General features: G+C 37.3%; 1 protein-coding gene and 1 pseudogene across 4 annotated transcripts in view; one reads left to right on the forward strand and one right to left on the reverse strand.

Annotated features, from left to right (window-relative positions):
* Positions 1-23,784, reverse strand: part of STX18 (syntaxin 18) — a 126,072-nt gene that overhangs the window by 92,823 nt on the left and 9,465 nt on the right. The window lies entirely within an intron of this gene.
* LOC100998713 lies at positions 3,080-3,845 on the forward strand (annotated as a pseudogene).

Here is a 23,784-nt window from a genome sequence, read left to right on the forward strand (position 1 = left end):
TTATTTCTCAGAAAAAAAAAATCTGTTGCTTATCAGTGAAAACAGCGCATTCATTCATTCATTCATCCATTAAATATTAACTGAATACCTGTTTTGTGCCAGACTCTATGAGGCACTCAGGATACAGGAGTACACAGACAATAAAGCTCTGATACCACTCTAAACTCAGCAAGAAGTATTTACTTTCAGAGAAGGAAAAGTGAAGTTAAATGGGAGACTAAGAGAAAATATTTGCAAATTATACACATGACAAAGGACTTGTTCAGAATGTACAAAGTACTCTCAAACTCAAAACTAAGAAAACAAAAAACTAAACTAAAATTGAGCAAAAGACTTGAACAGACACTTCACTAAAGAAGGCAAAGGGGCACATGAAAGATGTTTGGCCTCATTAGCTATTAGAGAAATGCTAATTAACAATGATGTGGGCCGGGCGCGGTGGCTCAAGCCTGTAATCCCAGCACTTTGGGAGGCCGAGGCGGGTGGATCACGAGGTCAGGAGATCGAGACCATCCTGGCTAACATGGTGAAACCCCGTCTCTACTAAAAATACAAAAAACTAGCCGGGCGTGGTGGCGGGCGCCTGTAGTCCCAGCTACTCGGAGGCTGAGGCAGGAGAATGGCGTGAACCTGGGAGGCGGAGCTTGCAGTGAGCCGAGATCGCGCCACTGCACTCCAGCCTGGGTGACACAGCGCGAGACTCCGTCTCAAAAAAAAAAAAAAAAAAAAAAAAACAATGATGTGTCACTACACACCTATTAAAATAGCTGAAATAAAAAATACTAACAATACCAAGTGCTGGTGAGAATGTGGAATAACTAGAATTCTCATACATTGTTGGTGGGAGCAAAAAATTGTACAGCCACATTAGAAAATAAGCAGCAGTTTAAAAAAAATAGTAGACTTATTGAGCTCCAATTCACATAGCAAACAATTCATCCATGTAAATTGTGCAATTCCATGGTTTTTAGTATATTCGAAAGTTGTGCAATTATATCTCCCCAATCCGTTTTAGAAAATTTTCATCACCCCCAAAATCCCATACCCATTAGTGGTCACTCCCCATTTCCCCCAACATCCGCAATTCTGGGCAACCGATTTACTTTCTGACTCTATGGATTTGCCTGTTCTGGACATTTCATATACAGTGATTCCTTCACTTATGGTGGGGTTATGTCCCAATAAATCCATCATAAATTGAAAATATGGGAAGTCAAAAATGCATTTAATACACCTAACCTACCAAACATCACAGTTTAGCCTTGCCTACCTTAAGCGTGCTCAGTACACTTATTGAAGTATTTACCTACAGTTGGACAAAGTCATATTCAAAGAAAGCTGGCAACACAGTACACTGTAAAGTATGGGTTGTTTACCCTCATAATTGCATGGTTGACTGAGAGCTGCTGAGGAGCATCAAAAGGGAGTGACATACTGCACATCGCTAGCCTGGGAAAAAATCAAAATCCAAAACTCGAAGTATGGGCTGGGTGCAGTGGCTCATGCCTGTAATTCCAGCACTCTGGCAGGCCAAGGCAGGCGAATCACTTGAGGTCAGGTGTTCGATACCAGCCTGGTCAACATGGCGAAACACCATCTCTGCTTAAAAAAAAAAAAAAAAAAAATCAGCCAGGCGTGGTGGTGCACATCTGTAATCCCAGCTACTCAGGAGGCTAAGGCATGACAATCGCTTGAACCTGGGAGGTGGAGGTTGCAGTGAACTGACATCAAGCACTGCACTCCAGCCTGGGTGACAGAGACTCTGTCTCAAAAAACAAAAACAAAAAATCAAGTATGGTTTCTACTGAATGCTTATCACTTTTACAGCACTGTGAAAGTTGAAAAATCATGTCCTGAACCTTAGAAAGTTAGAGACTATGTGTAAATGGAATTATGCAATAGGTGGCCCTTGGTTCCTGTTTTTTTTTTTTTTTTTTTTTAATTTAGCATATTTTCAAGGTTTATCCATATTGTAGCAGGTATCAGTACTTCATTTTTTATTGCCGAATAATATTCCATTGTATGGATATACATTTTATTTATCCATTCATTAGTTGATGAACACTCAGATTGTTTTCACTATTTGATTATTATGAATGATGCTGCTATGAACATTTGTGTAAGGCAGTTTCTTATATCATTAAACATACACTCACCTAGGAATCTTACTCCTAGGTATTTGCCCTAGAGAAATGAAAATGTATGCTCATGCAAAAATCTGCACACAAACATTTGTAGCAGTTCTATTCATAATTGCCAAAAACTGGATACAACCCAAATGTCCTTCAACAGGTGATAGATAATTGTAGTACCTCCATATAACGGATAGTACTTAGCAATAAAGAAGGAACTATTGATACACACACATCTAGAATCAACCTTAAAGGCATTATGCTGACTAAAAGAAGTCAGTCTCAAAGGGTATATATGATCCCATTTATATGATCCCATTTATATGATGTTATTGAAAAGACAAAATTATAGCAATGGAGAACAGTTTGTGGGTTCAGGGGAGTGGCGGTGACTACAAAACGACAGCATGGGAGTTTCTGAAGGGAGATGGAACTGTTCTGCATCCTAATTGTGAAATGGTTATACAAAACACACATACACACAAAGGGAGAGAGTACAGAACTCCCAGTGGATGCCTGAAACCAAGGATAGCATTGAACTCTATAGATACTATGTTTTTTCTATACAAACATACCTATGATAAAGTTTAATTTACAAATTAGGTACAGTTAGAGAATAAATGCAATAATAATAAAACAGAAGAATTCTCGCAAGTTATATGAATGTGGTCTCTTTCTCTCCAAGTATCTTATTGTACTGTAATCACCTTTCTTTTTGTGATGAACTGAGAGGATAAAATTCAAACCACAGTTGACCACGAGTAACTGAGACTGTGGAAAATTAAACTATGGATAAGGTGGGGGATGGGACTATTGTACATAAAATGCTAAAATTCATAGAACTGTATTAGCAAAAAGGTCAAGCTTACTGTATGTTAATCTACAAATAACACTTAAATTTTTAAAAAGCAGCTCTTCCTAAGCCTGTGCTCAGCAAGGAGAAGGCCATGTTCTCTTGGAGCACCAAGATCGTGAAGCCCAGTGGCGAGAAGCCAGATGAGTTCCAAAGAATGCTGGCAACACAGTACACTGTGTTGCTTGCAATGTGCAGTATGACACTCCCTCTTGATGCTCGGCAGCAGCTCTCAGTCAGCCATGCAATGAGGGTAAACAACCCATACTTTACAGTGTACTGTTAAGAGTCCGGCATCTCCCAGGCTCTTCTGGAGCTGGAAATGAACTCGGACCTCAAGGCTTAGCTCACAGAGCTGAATATTATGGCAGCCAAGGAAATTGAAGTTGGTGGTGGTCAGAAAGCTATCATAATCTTTGTTCCCATTCCTCAACTGAAATCGTTTCAGAAAATCCAAGTCCGGCTAGTATGCGAGCTGGAGAAAAAGTTCAGTGGAAAGCATATTGTCTTTATCACTCAGAGGAGAATTCTGCCTAAGCCAATTCGAAAAAGCCACATAAAAAATAAGCAAAGGCATCCCAGGAGCGTTCTCTTGACAGCGTGCATGACGCAATCCTTGAGGACTTGATCTTCCCAAGTGAAATTGTGGGCAAGAGAATCCACGTGAAACTGGATGGCAGCCAGCTCAAAAAGGTTCATTTGGACAAAGCCCAGCAGAACAACGTGGAACACAGGTTGAAACTTTTTCTGGTGTCTCTAAGAAGCTCACGGGCAAGGATGTTAATTTTGAATTCCCAGAGTTTCAATTGTAAACAAAAATGACTAAATAAAATATATTCACAGTAAAAAAAAAAAAAAAAGTTACAAAGCGGCAGCTAGCTAGAGAAATATACAAGTCTCCTAGTCCCTTATGTTCTAGCCTGGAAAGGAAGCATTCCATATTTACTGCATGCTTACCACTGATCCGTCACCATGCCACAGAGGCAACCTCAGAACAAATGACCTTGGCTATCCTAACACAAAAGTAAAAGGCATTCTGAGTCCAAATATAGGATGTTTTTAACTTCAATACTAGCTAGCTTTCTATCACTGCTCAGGAGAATTATTAATCACCACTAAATAAAATACATCATGGCTGACATTCCCCCTAGTGCACAGGACACTGAAGTGCCCATGTGAAAAGCACCTGCTTTTAGGACTTCAACTTAGGGCTCATATCTGAAACCACCGTTATTTTGTTTTTGTTTATTGTCTGTTCATGGTGTCTTAAGTATGTCATATGTGGACCTCACCATATCCCCCAGTTTTGCTTCTCTAGAATACAACAACCTATCTCTGAACTGTCACTTCTTGCCTCCCATTTATGGCACATATCCTGTATTTCACTTGACAGCATCCCAAAAGTTCGGTGAAAATCTTGGTTTTTTTTTGTGTTGCACAAAGATTATATAAAAAATATATATATGAAGTTTGTTACTTGGAGACCAGGAGTGCCAGATACTAAAATGTCAGGATTATTTTGAAGTTAACAAGAAGGAACTGCTGTGTAACAAGAAAAAATTTTTTTTTCTTCAACTTTTATTTTAAGTTCTGGGGTACATGCGCAGGATGTGCAGGTCTGTTACATAGGTAAACGTGTGCCATGGTGGTTTGCTGCACAGATCATCCCATCACCTAGGAGTTAAGCCCAGTATCCATTAGCTATTCTTCCTGATGCTCTCCCTCCCACCAGTCCCCACTTTGACAGTCCCCAGTGAGTGTTGCTCCCCCAACACGTGTCCATGTGTTCTCATCATTCAGCTCCCAGTTACAAATGAGAACAGGCAATGTTTGGTTTTCTGTTCTTGTGTCAGTTTGCTGAGAATAATGGCTTCCAACTCCATCCATGTCCCTGCAAAGGACATGATCGTGTTCCTTTTTATGGTCGCATAGTGTTCCATGGTGTATAGGTACCACATTTTCCTTATCTAGTCTATCACTGATGGGCATTTAGGTTGATTCCATGTCTTTGCTATTGTGAATAGTGCTGCAATGAATGTATGCACACATGTATCTTTATAACAGAATGATTTATATTTCTTTGGGTAGATACCCACTAATGGGATCGCTGCGTCAAATGGTATTTCTGCCTCTAGTTCTTTGAGGATTGCCACACCATCTTCCACAATGGTTGAACTAATTTACACTCCCACCAACAGTGTAAAAGTGTTTCTATTTCTCCACAACCTCGCCAACATCTGTTGTTTTTTGGCTTTTTAGTAATCGCCATTCTAACTGGCATGAGATGGTATCTCACTGTGGTTTTGATTTGCATTTCTCTAATGATCAGTGATGTTGAGCTTTTTTTCATATGTTTGTTGGCTGCATGTATATCTTCTTTTGAGAAGTGTCTGTTCATGTCCTTTGCCCACTTTTTAAAGGGTTTTTTTTTCTTATAAATTTGTTTAAGTTCCTTGTGGACTCCGGATATTAGACCCTTGTCAGATGGATAGATTACGAAAATTTTCACCCATTCTGTAGGTTGTCTTGTAACAAAAATTTAACTTGGAATCAAAAGACCCTTATTTAAATGAGCATGGGTTTTGGTTATAATCCAGCCATATTTTAGACAAATAATAAACAATAAGTACAACCAATATGTTAAAATCAATAGTAAGTGTGTTAACAAAGTATGGTAAGTGGTGATAAGTGTTACAGGACAAAAAGCAAAAGTAAAGTAAGGTAAGGGAAATCTAGGAAGCGTGTAGGGAAAAAGTGAATTCTAATTTTCAACAGGGTGGTCAGGATGAACTTATTGAAAAGATGACATACAAAAAAATGTTTGGAGGAGAAGTAAAAGTTATGCAGACAGGTATCTCCAGGCAAATACTTGGGGAAAAACATTCCAAGTAGAGGAAACAATAAGTACAAAGGCCCTAAGACAGGTGCGTATCAAGCATGTGTGATGAACAGCAAGGAGATTGTCTATTAGATCCTCAGGTAACAGAAATGATGTCAGGTAGGAAGACATCTGTAGATGTTTCTAAGTGTAGGGTTTCAAAGAGGTCTGACCTGGAAATATAAATCTGGGAGTTACTGGACTACAGAGAATATTTAGAGCTAGGGGACTACAGGAAATCACCACGTATCATTTTATGAGCATTTTATAATGGGTGCCTACTATGTGTCAACTGTGTGCCAAAGAGAGAGACAGAAAGAGAAACTCAGCTTCACAAAATACTCTGCTAGTTTAACTTTAGTTTAACCAAAGCAATGGAGGAAGGCAGAGGAAGAGAAACACAGATCATCCCCAGTCACAGTTTTTTTAAAAAAAAAGTAAAGAAAGTTAAGAAAAACAGATTGTGTGTAAAATATAAGTAATCTTAAATCTGGGTCTTAATCTAGGTAATTAACTTGCAGGCACCTGCTAAATGTCTCAGATCCTCTTTGTCAAGTCATTCACTAACATTATTTTCATCAATCTGTCCATCAAGAAATCCATGACATGCAATTATTAAAAAGTCAGGAAAAAACAGATGCTGGAGAGGCTGTGGAGAAACAGGAACATTTTTACACTGCTGGTGGGAGTGTAAATTAGTTCAACCACTGTGGGATACAGTGTGGAGATTCCTCAAGGATCTAGAACCAGAAATACCATTTGACCCAGCAATCCCATTACTGGGTGTATACCCAAAGGGTTATAAATTATTCTACAATAAAGACACATGCACATGTATGTTTACTGCAGCACTATTTACAATAGCAAAGACATGGAACCAACCCAAATGCCCATCAATGATAGACTGGATAAAGCAAATGTGGCAATATATACACCATGGAATACTACGCAGACATAAAAAAGAATGAGATCATGTCCTTTGCAGGGACATGGAAGAAACTGGAAGCCATTATCCTCAGCAAACTAACATAGAAACAGAAAACCAAACACCACAGGTTCTCACTCATAAGTGGGAGTTGAACAAGGAGAACACATGGACACAGGGAGGGGAACAACACACACTGGAGCCTGTTGTGAGGTGGGGGACAAGCAGGAGGGAGAGTATTAGGACAAATACCTAAAGCATGCAGGGCTTAAAACCTATATGACGGGTTGATAGGTGCAGCAAACCACCGTAGCACATGTAGACCTACATAACAAACCTGCACATTCTGCACATGTATCCTAGAACTTAAAAATTTAAAAACTTTAAAAAAAGAAATCCATGCCATGGCTTGAACGTGGGTTGGAAGATGAATCAAAGGTACAACGCATTCTGACAGTTTCAAAGAGGAATGTAGCTTGTCCAGACTATGCTAATGTGGACACTCACAGTTCCTTGTGCCAGCAATACTTTATCACGGACTTCATACGACAGCTATGTTTTGTTCTATGAAACTGAATGTTTGATTTTTTATCATAATCATTCCTAAAAATAGTGATTTCATCTCTAATATATAAGTTGAATATTAATCATAAAAGAAATCTTAGGGAGGACAGCATAATTTTGATGCAATTCTAGCAGCAATTCCTGAATAGCCTTTGCTTCAATAGTTTGGAATATGTATTGTTTAGGTACCCAAGGCAGGCTAGAAATATCTATTTGAATCAATATGGTAGGGGGATCAATAGTCCTTCTAAACCTGGGTGATGGGATATTTGTATACTAGGGCAGCTATAAACTGAAAAATCTTAAATATGGGACCAAAAATATGTACAATCACCAAACAACACTCATGATTTGTGTGTGTGTGTGTGTGTGTGCGCCCCTAGGTTAAGGTCCTCTTAAACATAAACTAATTCTAGTTAGCTTTCCAAAGCAGGAGAGAAGATTTGAAAAATACTAAGATAATACATGAAGGATGGGTTAAAGTTCAGGTTTTATCAACCTAAGCCCTATTGACATTTTGGGCTGGATAATTCTTTGTTTGGGGGTGGAGACGGGGATGTTTGTGGGAGAACTGTACATTGCAGAATATTTAGCAGCATCCCTGGCCTCTTTCTGCTAGATGCCAGTAGCAGCCCCCTAGGTGTAATAACCAAAAATGTCTCCAGATATTGGCAAATATCCCCTAGAAGCAAAATTGCAAGAGCCACTAGTTTAAATGATCAAAAGATGGGAAGGGCAAGGATATTGCTAGGCTCTGAAACAACTAAACCAGATATTTAAAACTCCTCTAGAACTCTCTTAACTCCTACTTGTTTTGTCTGCATTTTAGCCTTAATTTTCTCATTGCAGCTTAGCAATGAAAACTGGCCACCAACAGCTCCTGCGCTTTGTTTGCTGAAATCCAGGCCTCTGGACTAAGAATAATTCTTTTTTCTAATTCAACTTTAAAAAACCTTAGGAAAGGATTCTGATTGGCCTGATTTGAGTCTGGTTGCTACCTCTGGTCTGTGACCTAGAGGGTAGAAGATATTATGGAAACACAGCAGCTTGTACTGAAACCACTTGATTGAAGCCAGAGGGGGGATCAGTTCCCAAGAAGAAGGAAGGTACTATTGTTGACAGAAGGGTGGTTTCGGGACCAAGGATAGGTATCTGCCACAATCATCTACTGTTGATTAACCAGCACACCATAGAGCAAACAGCCAGGACATTAACAGTCCTTTATAATACTGAACTAGATTTGCTTTTCTGCATTTGAAGCACATTTGTGAGTCAGTACTCTGGGAAGCATGAGTTGGTAAGTAGGTAAGCAGATTACACAATATCTAAGCTTGAAGGTTTTTTCACCAATGTATCTTAAAGTGACTTTCTGGATGACACATTTAAGTAATCCACAGATGAAAACTGGGAATATTGTTACTAAATATTGCTCAAAGTTAGACATGGCAAAAAGCTGGCAGTTGGTATGCTTTGTGGGCTATTAATAAAATATACTTTTAACATGTGACTCTGCCTCAATCAATAGAAGACCATCATTGACCAACCATTGCTCAATTTGTGGGCTGACAGAAAACCAACTGTTTGTCTTGAAACTCCAACTGGGTTTGAGAATAAAATCCAGGAATATAATAATAATATACATATCAAACGGACATAAGGGCATTCAATTTAGAATTTAAAGAAGGAAGCAGTCTAAGTTGAAAAATTTTAAGACTTCCCAAAGAATGAGAGGAGACAGACATAGGAAATCCTTCCCTGATTGTCTCTTTAGGAAATCTCAGAAATTTGGTTCTATGTTAAGTAAAGAAGTACCTGTACTTTGAGAGTGGAGATTCAGATAGAGGATGGGCTCCTGTCTGGCCTGGATCTCCAATCTTGGCTTTGTCTAAGCAAGCCAGGGCTCATGGGGTTTCCCATTCATCTGGGATCCTCCAGTAGAAGTAAGACTCAAGTGCCTGATTACAGTTTTATCCCAGAAGCAGCACCACTTTATCCGGCCAGGAGCCAATCATAATCAAACTACAGAGAAAAAGGTTTGAAGAAGGAAAGGAGAGTGTGGAGGATTTCAACCAACAGAGTTAGACTGCTTCGTGGAAGTCATCTTATGGTCATGGCTCTCACTGCTCTGTTCCTGGATCTTATGGTTGCTTTTAAGGGCCACATTCCCTGGTGAGCAACATAAAGGTATAGTGATATTTTCAAAGGTCATAAGTAGATTATTTAAATGTGACACACTGAAAATCTCTAAAATCAAGTTAGTAAAAATCACACTGCTACATCTTAAACAGATACCTGACAAAACAGCATGGCTGATGAAATTTTTAATGCTGAGTCAAAACCACCCCAGCACTCCATATTGACAGCAAAGCCAGAGGTCTGGGATATCTCCTTGCTAATGCGGTAATGAATTGCCAGTTGACTGTGATCAGGCAATCACAAACTTCTGTTTTTTTCTTATAAAGACCGATGTTCCATCACTGCTTTTATAAATGGTGTGATTTCTTCCCCTTTTAACCTGAGGGTAGGGGTGTGATAAAGACACTGAAGACCTCAGTGGGGGTAAGGACATGCAATTACGTTAAGAGTCAGTACTGGAGAAAGAACTGTTGAGAGGGCACCTTCCATTGCAGGTGAGAATCCAGCCTAAAGGAAATGTGATCATCAACCACACACTTCAAAATCCACATGGCCAGGACTTGTATATTACAGCTTCACTGTATCAAGCGGCACCTTGAAAGTAGTAAGTATTCAATACTGTTTACTGACTCTTTCTGAAGGCTTCTTTATGAATCATGAAGAAAAAGATATACGTAGATACACGAATCAGAAAAATGTTTCTCAGTCTTCTCACTACAGATGGAGAAAGCAGCTGCATAAAAATTGCTGTAAGTAAAGCTATCAACTTCTTAAGCACAGCAACAGATAGCTTCCATGGAAAATGGAGACTTCATGAATAAAATTCATTCTATCATTGGTCTCATTAAAAAAATTTAAAGTGAGAAATTTTAAAAAGTTCTATTGTTCAGTTATTTGGTTATGGCAAAAAAGAGAGTTATATGTTACTTAGATGTGATTTCTACTAACTTTTAAAAATCCTTCACTCCTACCTTTCAATACTAAGATCTCAAATGGATGATCCACTCTCTCCTCATTTGGTTAACAAGGAGCAAGTGCCTGTCACAAGCCAGGCACTGTGTTTTAAGCAGTAACACAATGGGATAGGATAACATCCATCTAGTCTTTGATCTGAAGGAGCTTATAATCCAGTGAAAGTGGCATAAACAGGTTAATCAATGAATCAACGAATAAAAAATCCAAACCACCAAAGGGAGTACCCACACATTAGGTAATGAAAGCAGGAACTAGGAGGGGGCTCTGGGCAGTGGAAAAAAAAAAAAAGAGAAAGACTAGAGAATGCTTTCTTTGGATCAGATAAGGGGGTATATGAAAGAGGATCCAAAGGGTCTCTCAAGTTCCCAGATAGGAAGGCTAATCTTTTGCCTTCTCTATGAAGATCCGAAGAAGCACACAATGGAGGCTAATTATAACAATAGTTCCATAAACTACTGTTTGGAATATAGTTGGGAAGGAGGGAAGGAAATCATATTATCCAAGTGTTTGCAAGTAAACGTCTCATGAAAACATTCAACATAAGGTACTTGTAATCCTCTTTAAGTTTCACTTTCTCCATATAATTCTCAGAAAGTACATTCATGCAACCAAATAAAACCACTTCTCGCCCCAATGACAAAGTCCTTAAAAGTTCCAAAGGATAGTGAGACCTAAAAGAGTAAAACTTATTAATATAACATACTAGGAAAGGTTGTAAAATTTCTAGAAAAATTCATGGCCTAATATGCAATGATTACTTCTAATAATACCTCAAAACATTTGTTTCCAGTGCTAATTGTAAGGCGAATAACTGCGAATACTAAATAATGGAAAAAAAGAGCTTTGACTACCACATAAGCAGTTCTAAAAATTGTGGTCATCTTTTGTTTACCTTGTGTTTTAAGAAAAACTTGAACAGCCAAGGTTCCCGGATAAAATTTAAATACTTTGAACTGGCTGTGGTGGTTCATGGTAATTAATTCTTACTCAAAGACTCATCAGATCATAAATTGACTTTATTAAGAGAAATTATTTGAAATGGACTTTGAATACTATACACTGTCTCTTATACTGGATACCAGTCTGATTAGTAAATGAAATAAAAATGTGTACCCAGAAAAAACTATAAGACATTTGATAAAAGAGAGACAGATGTGCTTTAGCAGTCTACACATATTTTTGGAGACATTAAGTGTACAAAGCAACTGGAAATTACCTATAGTTTTCTAAATTTAAGGAGAAAATAAATTATTTTTTCCTAGCACATAAAAAAGAGTTATAGTCAGCAGCAACATTTTAAAGGCTACTTAAAAAAAATACTACTCACTGGTAAAATCCCTTCCCCCACCCCATGCAGTCTTTTCTCCAGTGCAAATTATTGATTTGCAGACAAGAATAAGTATTCCGAAAACAGCATCTGATTACAGCATAAGCTATAGCAGATACAAAACCTTTTGTGATGAGAAAAGGCAGTTTCTCAAATCTAAGAAGGTAAAACACCAAGTAGCAAAAATGAATCCTTTAAGAACTATCAAACCAAACAAAAAATAAAATTAGATATAAATTCAAGTTTTAGACTGTGGTCAATTGAGGTCTAGACAAAACCCTGTGTTTGTTCACTGCCTAGTCTCCAGTCTGCTCCAAGTTTGAAAAGGTAATTGAACACAGTCTATAATTACTGGATTAGACACAGATGGGCTCTGTACATTTCAGGGGGAAAAAAGCACTGTTTTGATTCATTTTATGATTGCCTGTAAGGTCAGACTTTTCAAAATGTACTTTCATCTGTTAAATGGTTTCTCAAATTCCCTGGGGTATATCTTCAATAACTGTGATGTTTTAAGCAATTTGGGTCTATCAGATCCTGTCTTTGAATATAACTAGCTGCCCATTTTCTAGTATTATAAATGTGCATGTAGGTTAATTGCTACATCTCTTACATATTTTCTGAAGTTGCAGTTTTGGAGGAAAAAATTGAAAAATTATGCCTCTTTTCCAACAGGAATTGGCCATATTGATGATTTTCACATAAGAAAAAAATCTTTAGCTATATACAAAGTCTATGAAAAATATTTTCTAGCTGACTCAAGTGAAAAACAGAAACAAGGAAACATCAACATTCTGCATTTAAGTTGTAAGCAAAGTAATCTTAGATAGATACTTGCAACTGAATAATTTATAAAACAATGCACTCGACTAATGTGCTACACATTTTTATTTAATAACTATAAATAAATAGGAAACATTTTGTCTGTGCTAACATTTAAACGATTTTCCAATTTAAAAAAAAAGAAAAACTCTAAACATAACATTCTGCATCACTTGCAGTAATAATGATGTTATTATATAGCAATATATTATAAATTCATAGTGAAAAATAGTATCTAACTTGGAGAATTCAGTATTTGGTCCCTTCAGTGTAGTGCCTATCTTATTTCCAAACATCCCATATTAAAACGATTTATGCAACAGCACTGACAATACACAAAATTTGTATGAACATTTGTGGCATACTCAGTAGCATCGGTTACAATGCCACAGTCTTCTTTGCTTAGTATACTTTATCACAGAAAGTTGGTTCTAAGGCTGAGATTTGGTCACAGGAACTCCTGACTGTATCAATCAAACAATCCTTTGGAAAATAGCTATAGAATTCCCAGGGCTATTCCGAACCAGCGGTACTGGGGCTCATCAGTACATTCTTCCCCTTATTCCCACCGACATCATGACATCAGGTGCTTCTGTTTTTTCAAAATCTCCTTTCCAATTATAGCTTCATTTTCTATTCCCAAAATTTACTTCAGTTAGCTACTGTGATACTAAATAGAAACACCCCAACATCAGAAAAATAATAGGAAGACAGTGTAGAATAAAGAATAATCCCCACAAGTTTGTATATTTTAGGAAGTTGGTTTTTTGTTGGTGTTGTGTTTTCACACATAAGGAAAAGGGGAATTTATAGTCACATAATTAAAACCTAAGTTGACATTCTTCATAAAGACACACATGTATGCAGAAAGCTTTATAATTAAAACAAAAAGATTTATAACCATGTTCAAGAAAATCTAGCAATTTTACTAACACTCTTTACAAAATGCATAAACGTGATTTACTTATAACCTCTTCTTGTCATAAAATCAAGAGTTTCTAAACCACACAGATAATCCTGTGTTTTTAAAAACCACTAATTTCAAAAGAAGATAATATTTTACAGAGACAAAAGTTCATTTCACTACCTACATGAATATAGCAATCATCATTCCCTTTATAAGTGTTTTTTAGTTTTTATTTTTTTTGAGACAGTCTCGTTCTGCTGCCCAGGCTGGAGTGTAAGCGCGGTCTCGGCTCACTGCAACCTCCGCCTCCTGGGTTCAAGCAATTTTCCTGCCTCAGCTTCCCGAGTAGCTGGGATTACAGGCGCCTGCCACCATGCCTGGCTAATTTTTGTATTTTTAGTAGAGACGAGGTTTCACCATGTTGGCCAGGCTGGTCTCAAACTCCTGACCTTGTGATCTGCCTGCCTTGGCCTCCCAAAGCACTGGGATTACAGGCATGAGCCACCACACCTGGCCTGTAAGTGTTCTTATAAAATGTTGCAAATATAATGATCTTGCATGTGCTAAGGAAGTGGCTTTAAAACTTAAATACATTATAAATGTGTTACATCTTTATGCAAAATGAACAACTGCCCCAATTTATATTTCAGACATATATGAATTTTCTTATAACGGTTTGTTAAACATAAGACATACCTGTATTAAGTGACTAAAAGCACAGAGAACCATGTAAATGCTGTAGAAAATTATTAACAATTTCCATCCTTACTCTCCTTAGGGCTCATGCACAAAGCCAAGATAATATCAGAATAAGGCATTTGTATAGAAAACTATGACAGAACTTTGGCCTTGTTATTGTACTGTTTAATTCTTTCTTCGAAAGGGTGTATATAAACTGAGTGCAACAAGCCAATCTAAATGGTAAAACTCCCAAGGAAGAAAATTTCTCTAAGTAAATTTATTTGTGAATTTAAATGTGAGTTTCACAGGACTGGTTACCAAAAATTGTGCCTTAATGTAGATTATAAACACATCACTACTTAAGAAAACATAAGGGTTAAAAAAAAAAAAAAAGATATATAAGCTATAAATTAACTCCTTCCTTCCTCTCTCCTTTCCTTTCTTCCTTAATTTCTTTAATTTCATTTCCAAAGTCACAGAAAACATATCTTACAAGATTATAAAATAATGAATTTGATATTATCTGCATCAACACCACCCAGTTTTAGCCCAGCTCTAGCTCACAACGGTTTACTTATACACACGTGTACTTTATTTTATGACATTAGCGCTCTAAATAAATTGGGAGCTTAAAATCATAAAACTGACTATAAGAAACAAAAGAAAGCCTGGAAAGATTTCTTCTTAGCCTGTCTCAAAAAAGGTCTTTCCCTTTTTAAACAATTTACATGATGTTTTATGGTCCTTTTAGAAGAGAATTATAGTAAATGGCACTCCAAGTGGGTTGTGTGAACCCACAAACCACTCTTCATAAAAACTGCTATAATTTTCTAGGACAGAGACAATAAAATATCATGCATAAGCCAATGCAAAATCACGGTGTGACCACAGTAACAAACACATTATTTTCTTGAAAATTAAGCATGATAAAGTTGACAAAAAGATGACAAAGAGAAAAATCCTGACAGTTTACTCAATATACTTAACACACAAGCATTTACAGAATTTTCCTCCATTCCCTAAGTGACTTGAAATACAGGTGCTAATCTAGGACTCAAGTTTTTATACGTAGTTCATCTATTTTTAATAAGAGATTAAGAAAATTATTAACTTCATCTGTAGCTCAAGGAACACTTTAAATAACCTAATCAATCTATCTAAAGCTGCTAACATTTTTGTTTCTAGTCAAATGTTAAGCTTTATGGAAAGTCCTAATGAAATTTTCAGGAGATGCATTTCCCATTTCAGACCACTAGGGACCAATAGGTGCCATCCACTCCTGAGTCAGTAACTGAATAGTTAATAGAATTAACATGCTGCAAAAATAAGCATGTATTACCTTCTCCCTAATAGAACCAAATCATTAGCTGTAAAATAGCTGCGAAGAACTGAACGCTATATAGGCAAAAAAGAGAATGCTCAAATGAGATTTTAAAAGGATGAGTAGTTCAAATGGTGTAATTGTTGAATCATCATCTACTCTAGAAAACTTTCTACTTTCCCTTTCCCCATGGTAGAATGATTGAACAAGAAAACTGAAATACTAAAACCATGCTTTTCTAACTTAAAGGTGGACGAAACTGCAATACCACACTGATACAGAAAAATAAAGCCTGCCTAATACAATTCCCTGTAGCTGATCACAGCAGCTTATTGCTAAGTCAGGCATGATACTGAAATTAGGATTGGTGAGCCAAGCCAAAATATCTATAAAAGAATATCATTTATCTTATGATGCAGTAATAATAGTAAAACGAAACAGCATTTTCTACTTAAACCTGTTCATAATTACAAATTCCAGTTACAATGAACGATTCAAAATACTTGCAACATTCCTTCACAGTAAAACATTGGAAGAGAATTGAAGTGAAATAAACATGAATCGCAGAAACAAGTTAACTGGTACAAACCTTAACAGATACATTTTATTGCTTTTCAGATTCTTACAGTAAAATGGTTGCTCCTAACAAATTATGCTGAAATTAAACAGTATTTTTGCATATAGCTCAAATAACCCAACTCTTTCCCAATAGGGTGCTGTTAAGGAGCATCTCAAATTCCAGGAGAATATGGCAGTCATTTGATTAAATCTGTTAAGACGTCGTACATAGATATTTGGTCTCCTTCCTTCCACACACACAAAATATAGTAAGTGCAATTCTAAAACAGTGAGCTAGAGAACAAAAGTTGAAGACATGAAATGTGTACTCATCAAATACTTTCACATAAAAATGCACTTTAAATATTTTTGCTTCTATACAGACTTTAAGAAATAAGATACCTAAAAAGCTATACTATTAGATGTGAAGAACAAATAGCCAGTTTTAAGTAATGTGCTATTAAAAATGAATTCATTATTCTTGAAGTTGAAGTTTTGTATTATAAAATACATCGGTGCATTTGTTCAGACAGTCTAGCTGGCCTTTGTTTGTGTTTACTGAAAATGCCTTCCATATACTTAAGGCCCCAAACCAAAGCTTCCCAAATGGAATCTGCAGAGAAAAAAAAAAACACTGATTCCAAAAAGAAGACTGTGCAAACAATACATAGTTCCAAGATAAATAAATCTACTCAAAGCAACAAAACTTCCTCCAGGTTAATCAAAGACTCCTGCCTAGTGAAATATATCTTTCAGAAAACATAAGATGTCCACATGTTGAAGACTTACAATCAAAATGATCTTTAGTATCTAAAAAAAATTCATCATCCCAAAAACATTGTAGAATTTATCTAGTCTTCCAAAAAGACTTGAACAATCTTTGAAGATGCAAAACATTTTCACCACATCCTATAAAATCCCACCTGACTTCATTTACCAAAGACTACTCACCCACCTAACCCACCCCTCCACCCCACTCTACAGCTCTCACTAGACTCTGTTATTTGTCCAGTAAAATGCAAAAGTCTGGCAAAATCTTCATAGCAAAAAGAAAAAGTTACTGAATCTCTTTTGACTCCAAGGCCTGGTTTCCTTTAGGTCCCCTCACTGACATTTCTTTGGCCCCACAGCATGGGGTACAGGCCGATGTGCATGGCTGGCTATACAGACGTATTATGAAGCCTTTACAATTGACCACACAAACACAATACCACAATGTAGGTCAACTTGTGCACTCAAATGCCAAAGTGAAGCTTATATGGAAGTAAACTACAGACATAAATCTGCGAGGGTAGAATTCCACCCAATGATCCTAAAATTATTTCAAGGAATCAATCTCCAAGTATGCATCATGAAATCAGAAGAGCCCAGTTAAGCTTTTGAGGGGGGAGGATAAAGAAGAAAGAAAGAAAATGAAAGACTTAAGAAGCAGCAAAGCTTTCACCAATCATTATATCATTGAGAGGGCTCAAACTACAGATGAAGTTAGAATACAGAAGATTGTAGAAAGGGTATTTAAAATTATTAACTGATCAAAAATTTGTAGTTGTCATTAAAAAAAAATACAACTTAGCAATTCAGTTCAGAAAGAAGAATATCCCCAGGAACATACACATCTGTTTAATATTACAAGCCAACTGTCAACATCCTAAGTGAAGTTTTAATTTAATATTTTTTCTTTCTTGATGTTTTACCTTTAATCAATGCCTCATGAGAGTATCAACTTTCTATAAGAAACTGTTAAATATAAAGAAATGTTATTGTAGCATGTTTATAAAATCATAGTTCGAGAACTTTTTATTTTTCCAAAGCCTGACCACAACTTAATTATCTGCAGGACATTCCAGGCTCACAATTGCAAGCTCCAGTTCCCAAGCAATTTTAAACAATATCTACTGTACAGGACACAGGGTACACAAAAGACCGCAACATGGTTATATTTCCAAAAGTCAGCATTAGGCCCTTTAGACATGGTTTTTATTTTCATTAAACAATATTTGTTTCCTCACTAATCATTAAATGGTTTTCATCACTATTGCCTGCTTTCCTTTCACATGTCAGTTGTTAGCATCAGTGTTTGTGTTCATAATAAATATAAAAGTGACCCACCCCATCATTTAAAAATGAACACACATGATGTCTGGTTCAATGAGTGTTAGAGACTCAGCAACATACTCACACCCTGAATACTGTTCTATTTTAATCTAGACACTTAAAAAAGTGTAATGGAGTAATAGACTATAGAGCCCTCTCCTTTAAATCAGATTTAAGCTTTGTGCCTGCTTATGTTATTGTGGGCACACAGATCTAATCAGTGGTTCAAGACATTTACTTGGGAAAATGAAAGAAGAAGACAGTAAGTTCATATCCCTGACCATAATGGGAAGGAGTTGAGAATACTGCCAATTCCTACAGATGCATGAGAAAAGTAGCCTGATTAAAAGTAACACATTAGAAACTGACTGAAATGTAGAGGAGCAACTCACAGAGCATTCCAGAACTTTAGGAATAATTCTGAGAAAGTAAATTTTAAAAATAAACAAAAGCTGTATGCTATAAAGTATTAGGAACAATAAAAATATGTGAAGTGTGGAAGAAACAAAGAAAAGTATATCAAAGTCAGAGGAAAAATTAATCGTCAGTAAAAAAAAATAATCCAGTAAATAATCTGGAAAACTTCAAGAAGTTCAGATACTCGCACTGTTGCATTGGAACTAGTAGAGTTTCCATAAAATCAAATTATTTAAGTCCAAATAAACTAATTTTGGATTTCAGATTAACTGGCCGGTAGCTATGGTGAGTGCAGAGACACAGAAATGTACAAACACATGTGTTTACTGGCACGTGTGTTTATCAAACACTCTACAGCACTTCTTATGTGCTAAGTACTTTCAAGGTGCTTTACTCACATTAATCCTCCAAGATTAGGTACTACTTTATTCCCATTACATAGATGAGGAAATAAGGCTAAATATTTTACCCACAGATCAGCCACAGGAGGTGGTAGAGCCCAGAGTCCATGCTCTTAACCATCAGGGTACAAATCATTCTGGGTGACATTACCTCTAATCCAAGTAAAAACAAGCCTATTACTTGGAGGGATCCACAGGCCTAAGTTCTCCATAGCTGCCTCCTCGGACTTCTTACCCTCTGCTGGCTTCTCAAATGTAGTCTTTTCCCAGGGACTACTCTGAGGCCCTCTTTTCTTCTGACTTGAAATTTCCCTTGGGCCATTCCACTCTGTCCTCAACGCTTCAATCTCCATTTACATTCTGATGTCTTCTCCATTCTAAATTCCTGGCTTAGAAATCTCTCCTCCAGTACATTTCTATATTTACAACTGCCTGGGAAACGTGTCCCTTGGGTGTTCAGCAGGCACCTCAAAAACTACAAAACGAAACTCATCTTAACTACCTACCTAGTTATCCACAATGAAAACCTCAAAGTCATCTATAACCATTGATTTTCATCTCCTACATTGAACAAGTCCCAGCTCTTGTCAAATATATCTTGAGTCTACTCCCTGGCTCTATAGTAACGAGCTGAGTTCAGGTCCTTGCCATATCTTGACTATACTTGATTACTGCAACAGCTCAACTGGTCCTCCTCCTTGCTGCCAGTCCTTCTCACCTCTGCCGAATCCACCAACTGCCAGCAGAATGATCTTTCTCAAATACATACCTAATCACGTTAGTCTCCTACTGAAAACTTTTTATAGTTCACCATGGCCTTCAAGATAATGCCATTCCTTTCCCATTCTAGGGGAATCCCTTTTTACCCTTCAAGGCTTAACTCAAAACTCACCTCTCCTATTATGCCCTCTCCCTTTAACCCCTCCCAGTGAGCTCTTCACTTCCACCTGTGCCCATATACACTTTGATAGCAGCACTTATTAGAACATGCTTTAGTTATATGCCTCTAAGTCTATTTTTTCCCTAGATTATGCGTTTCTCAAAGTCAGACATTGTCTCACTCATGTTTGTACACCCAATACCTAACCTAGTTGTATACCTGGCATATAGTTGGTGCTTAATAGTAAGTGACTATAAGTGAATGAATAATTCATTCTCAGAGATACCCTTAGTTCAAACTGATACTTATAATGTCTAAAGCAGAGTGAATGGGCACAATTTTTAATGCAATGTACATCTCTTGCTGGCCACCCACATGCATTGCTACCCTCCTTCTGGGAAGAGTTCCCCAAATTTCCTTTGGAAACAATTCTTCCCTGATTCTCAGCCAAAAATGTATTGAGTGGAAGTAACATACTGTGTCAGATGCAGAGCTGGGTCCTAACTGGACCAAGCTAAGCAGTATATCCTTTTCCTGGCAATAGGAGTGGATTGAGGATAAGAATATCACTCAATTTGAGCCCGTAAGAGAAAGTGAATCCCAGTCAAGGAAACAGCCTCTCTCTTCCTCCAGAGGGGGCATTATGAGAAAGTGAGGCCTGCCAAGTGCTGCAGCTCAGTGGCTGCCACAAAGCAAGGGTGTTAGAGGCGCCTTAAAGGAGAGGCCAACACTGTGTGTGCAAGAAAGAACAGAGGGAGTAAGAAAAACCAGACCTGTGGTGACACTGTTTGGTTCACCGAATCCAGCCATGCCAGAGGTTAAGTCATACCACTAGACTTTTCAGTGATATAAATCAATAAATTCCTTTGATCACTTAAGCTAATTTGCATTGGGTTCTCTGTAACTTATAACCATAAGACTTCTGATAAAGCAAGTTAGTGTTTATGGGAAGAAAATCAAGCTACACATTTGAAGAAATGTACAGAAAAAGGAGACAAACAGGGAGAGGGTGAGAGGGGACCGCAAATTAAATGTGATAGGCTATGAAGGAAGGAAGGAAGGAAGGAAGGAAGGAAGGAAGGAAGGAAGGAAGGAAGAAAGGAAGGAAGGAGAAAGAAGAGAAGAGAAGAGAAAAGAAAAGAAAAGAAAAGAAAAAGAAAAGAAAAGCTAACAAGGCACTCTACAACACAAACAGGAGAATGAGATTCCAGATGTGGAAAGAAAGCTTTCCATTCCAGACAGCATCAGTCAGGCCCATATAGGGGTATCCTGTGGTACATTTATGAAAAGAATAAAGTTTTATAAAGAGCTAGAAAAAAAATTAAAAAAACCAATGTTTCTGTTTGAAATGGCCTTTATGAGAAAAAAAGAAAACACTTTGGGATAATTTAATCTGGAGAAAGCAAATCCTAGAGGCAATTTAACTTATTGAAGGGTTATTTATAAGGAGGTGACTAAACAGCTGTTCTCCAATTTCACAGGGAAAAGAATGACAGGAAATTGATTTAAATTTCAGTATGAAGCTCAAGGCAGGCAAAGGAGAAGTGCTTGAGGGAGAATGGTTAATGATGAAAAAAACTAAATGGAAAACTGGATCTTTATGGCTTTTAAAAGATGGAAAATTACCTATGTTGATTCTTTTAGTGTGGGGGTAAAACTACTAAACAAATATTTGAGATGTGCCTTCTGTTCATTTATTCAAATGCCATGTATGAATCCCTACTATGGGCCAGATGCTCTGCAAGGCACTGGGAATACGAACACCAAGAAAATATGGTGTCTGTTCCGTCTAAAGGCTATGTTACTGGGTACAAGAGTCACTGTGCTAAATACAAAGAAGCAGGAAAATAGAGTCCTGCTCTCTCCTTTTCCATCCCCCACGCCAAAAATAAGCCCCAAAATCAACAATATCATTTGAGAGATAACACAGTAGCAGCTAAAAGGTTAAGTGACAATGTTATTATTAAATAAAAACACAAAATAATAAGGCAAGGGATGTCACAGGCCATACATATTTCTATAGTAAGGAATACAGGCAGCGAATGCTTTCAATTCAGGAGGAGACAAGTATAGGCTAGAATGTGCCTTTCAAGACCAATGGAATTTGAGAAAGTGAAGGAGAGCAAGCAGTCCAGGCAAGAGAAACAGCAGGAACCAAAGAAGGAGGCAAGAAGCTGAGGGGACTACTAACAGAGCAGTGTGGTGAAAACTGGTGGGATGATGGAGGAAGTGTGGGGTTTAACACTGGAAAGGTGGCTAGGCTAGCTTTATAAAGACCAAATATCTTAGAATCTTTGCATGGAGAATGAGTGGTACTACGAGTGCTTCTGAGTCAAAGTAATGATGAAAGCAACATTTTCCACACAGTGGCTTAGCATGGAAAGGGACTGAGGGCTCACCGTTACTGTGTCAGCTCAGGCACAAGATGGTAGGAGTCTGAACTCCTATGGAAGCAGCAGAATGCATGAGATGGAGAGAAAGTGCAAGTGCTTATTCACTTAATTCATTTCCAAATACTATGTACTGAACTGTGCTCTGTGCTGTGAGGGGAATGGTACACAGTGTCTATCTTCTTGGGCTTGTTAATTAACTGGATAGAGGAGGACAGGAAAAGGGAGAATGATAGATGTAACTGCAAAAATGGCAGTCAGGGTGGAGGAGCTCTCTGGTGAGTTGGAATTCCTAAATTTTTATTCACACAAGCTGGAACAACAACAAAATGTCAAAACGTAAACAGGAAAACCAACCCTCCCAATATACCACTTCATGTGTACCATGGAAGATGCTGATTTTATTGCAGTTGAGTCAATGGAAAAGTATAGAAGCCAATATGCTTGCACTGGTTGAACTGTGCCAAGTAATGAATATTTTAAAAGACTTCTGAAGCCAGGCATGGTGGTGTATATGCATAATCTCAGCCACTCAGGAGGCTGAGGCAGGAGGATGCTTGAGCCCAAGAGTTTGAGGTCAGCCTGGGCAACACAGTGAGACTCTATCTCCAAAAAAAAAAAAAAAAATTGAAAAAATAAAAAAAGACTTCAAAGATAGGTAGAAGTAAGGCATTTTTTTAGGACTGAAATGTTTCCAGATTTCATCTTTTGACATAAGTAAGATATATTCACAGATTTTCCATCATTTACCCACAGATAGGTATTTAGAAGCTTTCAGGAAATTCATCACCTCTCCTTGATAGTTCTTCTTTTTTCTTCCTTCTCTTAATCTAATTTTGATTTAACTTCCTCTTGTCATTGCTTGCTTACAAATCACTGCCTCTGTGTCTGGAGCCAATTAGGGCTGTAAAGTACCCCACAACGCCTTCATCTGAGGACCAATTTATATATATTTTCTTATTTCAAGAGGTAGAGTTAGCCTGTAACTCCAAAAGTTTCCAATCAACCATCACATTCTATTCTTTGGAAAAATATGCTTCTCTCCACAGTTAAGAAGAAGACATCAAACTACATATATTTTGCAAGAATATTTCCTTTCTACCTGTATAAAGATGAATTGTGCTTTGGGAATTCACTTGCAAAAAAAGGGTTGAGTGTAGGTAATAAATGCTTAATAGCAATAACATTTTAAAAATCTTCCTACCAGTTAAAATTAAATGTAATTTCCTTATTACTTTAATGGAAACCTTTGGAGTTGAAGTATTTAACTAGTCTCTTTTACATCGTGTTCATTATATAATTCTCTTTTAATATTAGGTATGCATACTGTCCATTGACAGAATAAAAACACACATTTCCACTGAAACAAAAACTGGAGAAGGACAAGGCAGCTTGATTCAGAATCTGATAATGGGTTACAGATTTCATTTCAGTTCAGATTTACAGTCAACATGCCACACAGTCATTTACCAGGTCATATTTGGAGGGAAAGTGTGAACTGCCACATCACTGAGAGAAAAATC

Source organism: Papio anubis, chromosome 3 (genome assembly GCF_008728515.1).
Source record: "Papio anubis isolate 15944 chromosome 3, Panubis1.0, whole genome shotgun sequence".
Lineage (NCBI taxonomy): Eukaryota > Metazoa > Chordata > Mammalia > Primates > Cercopithecidae > Papio > Papio anubis.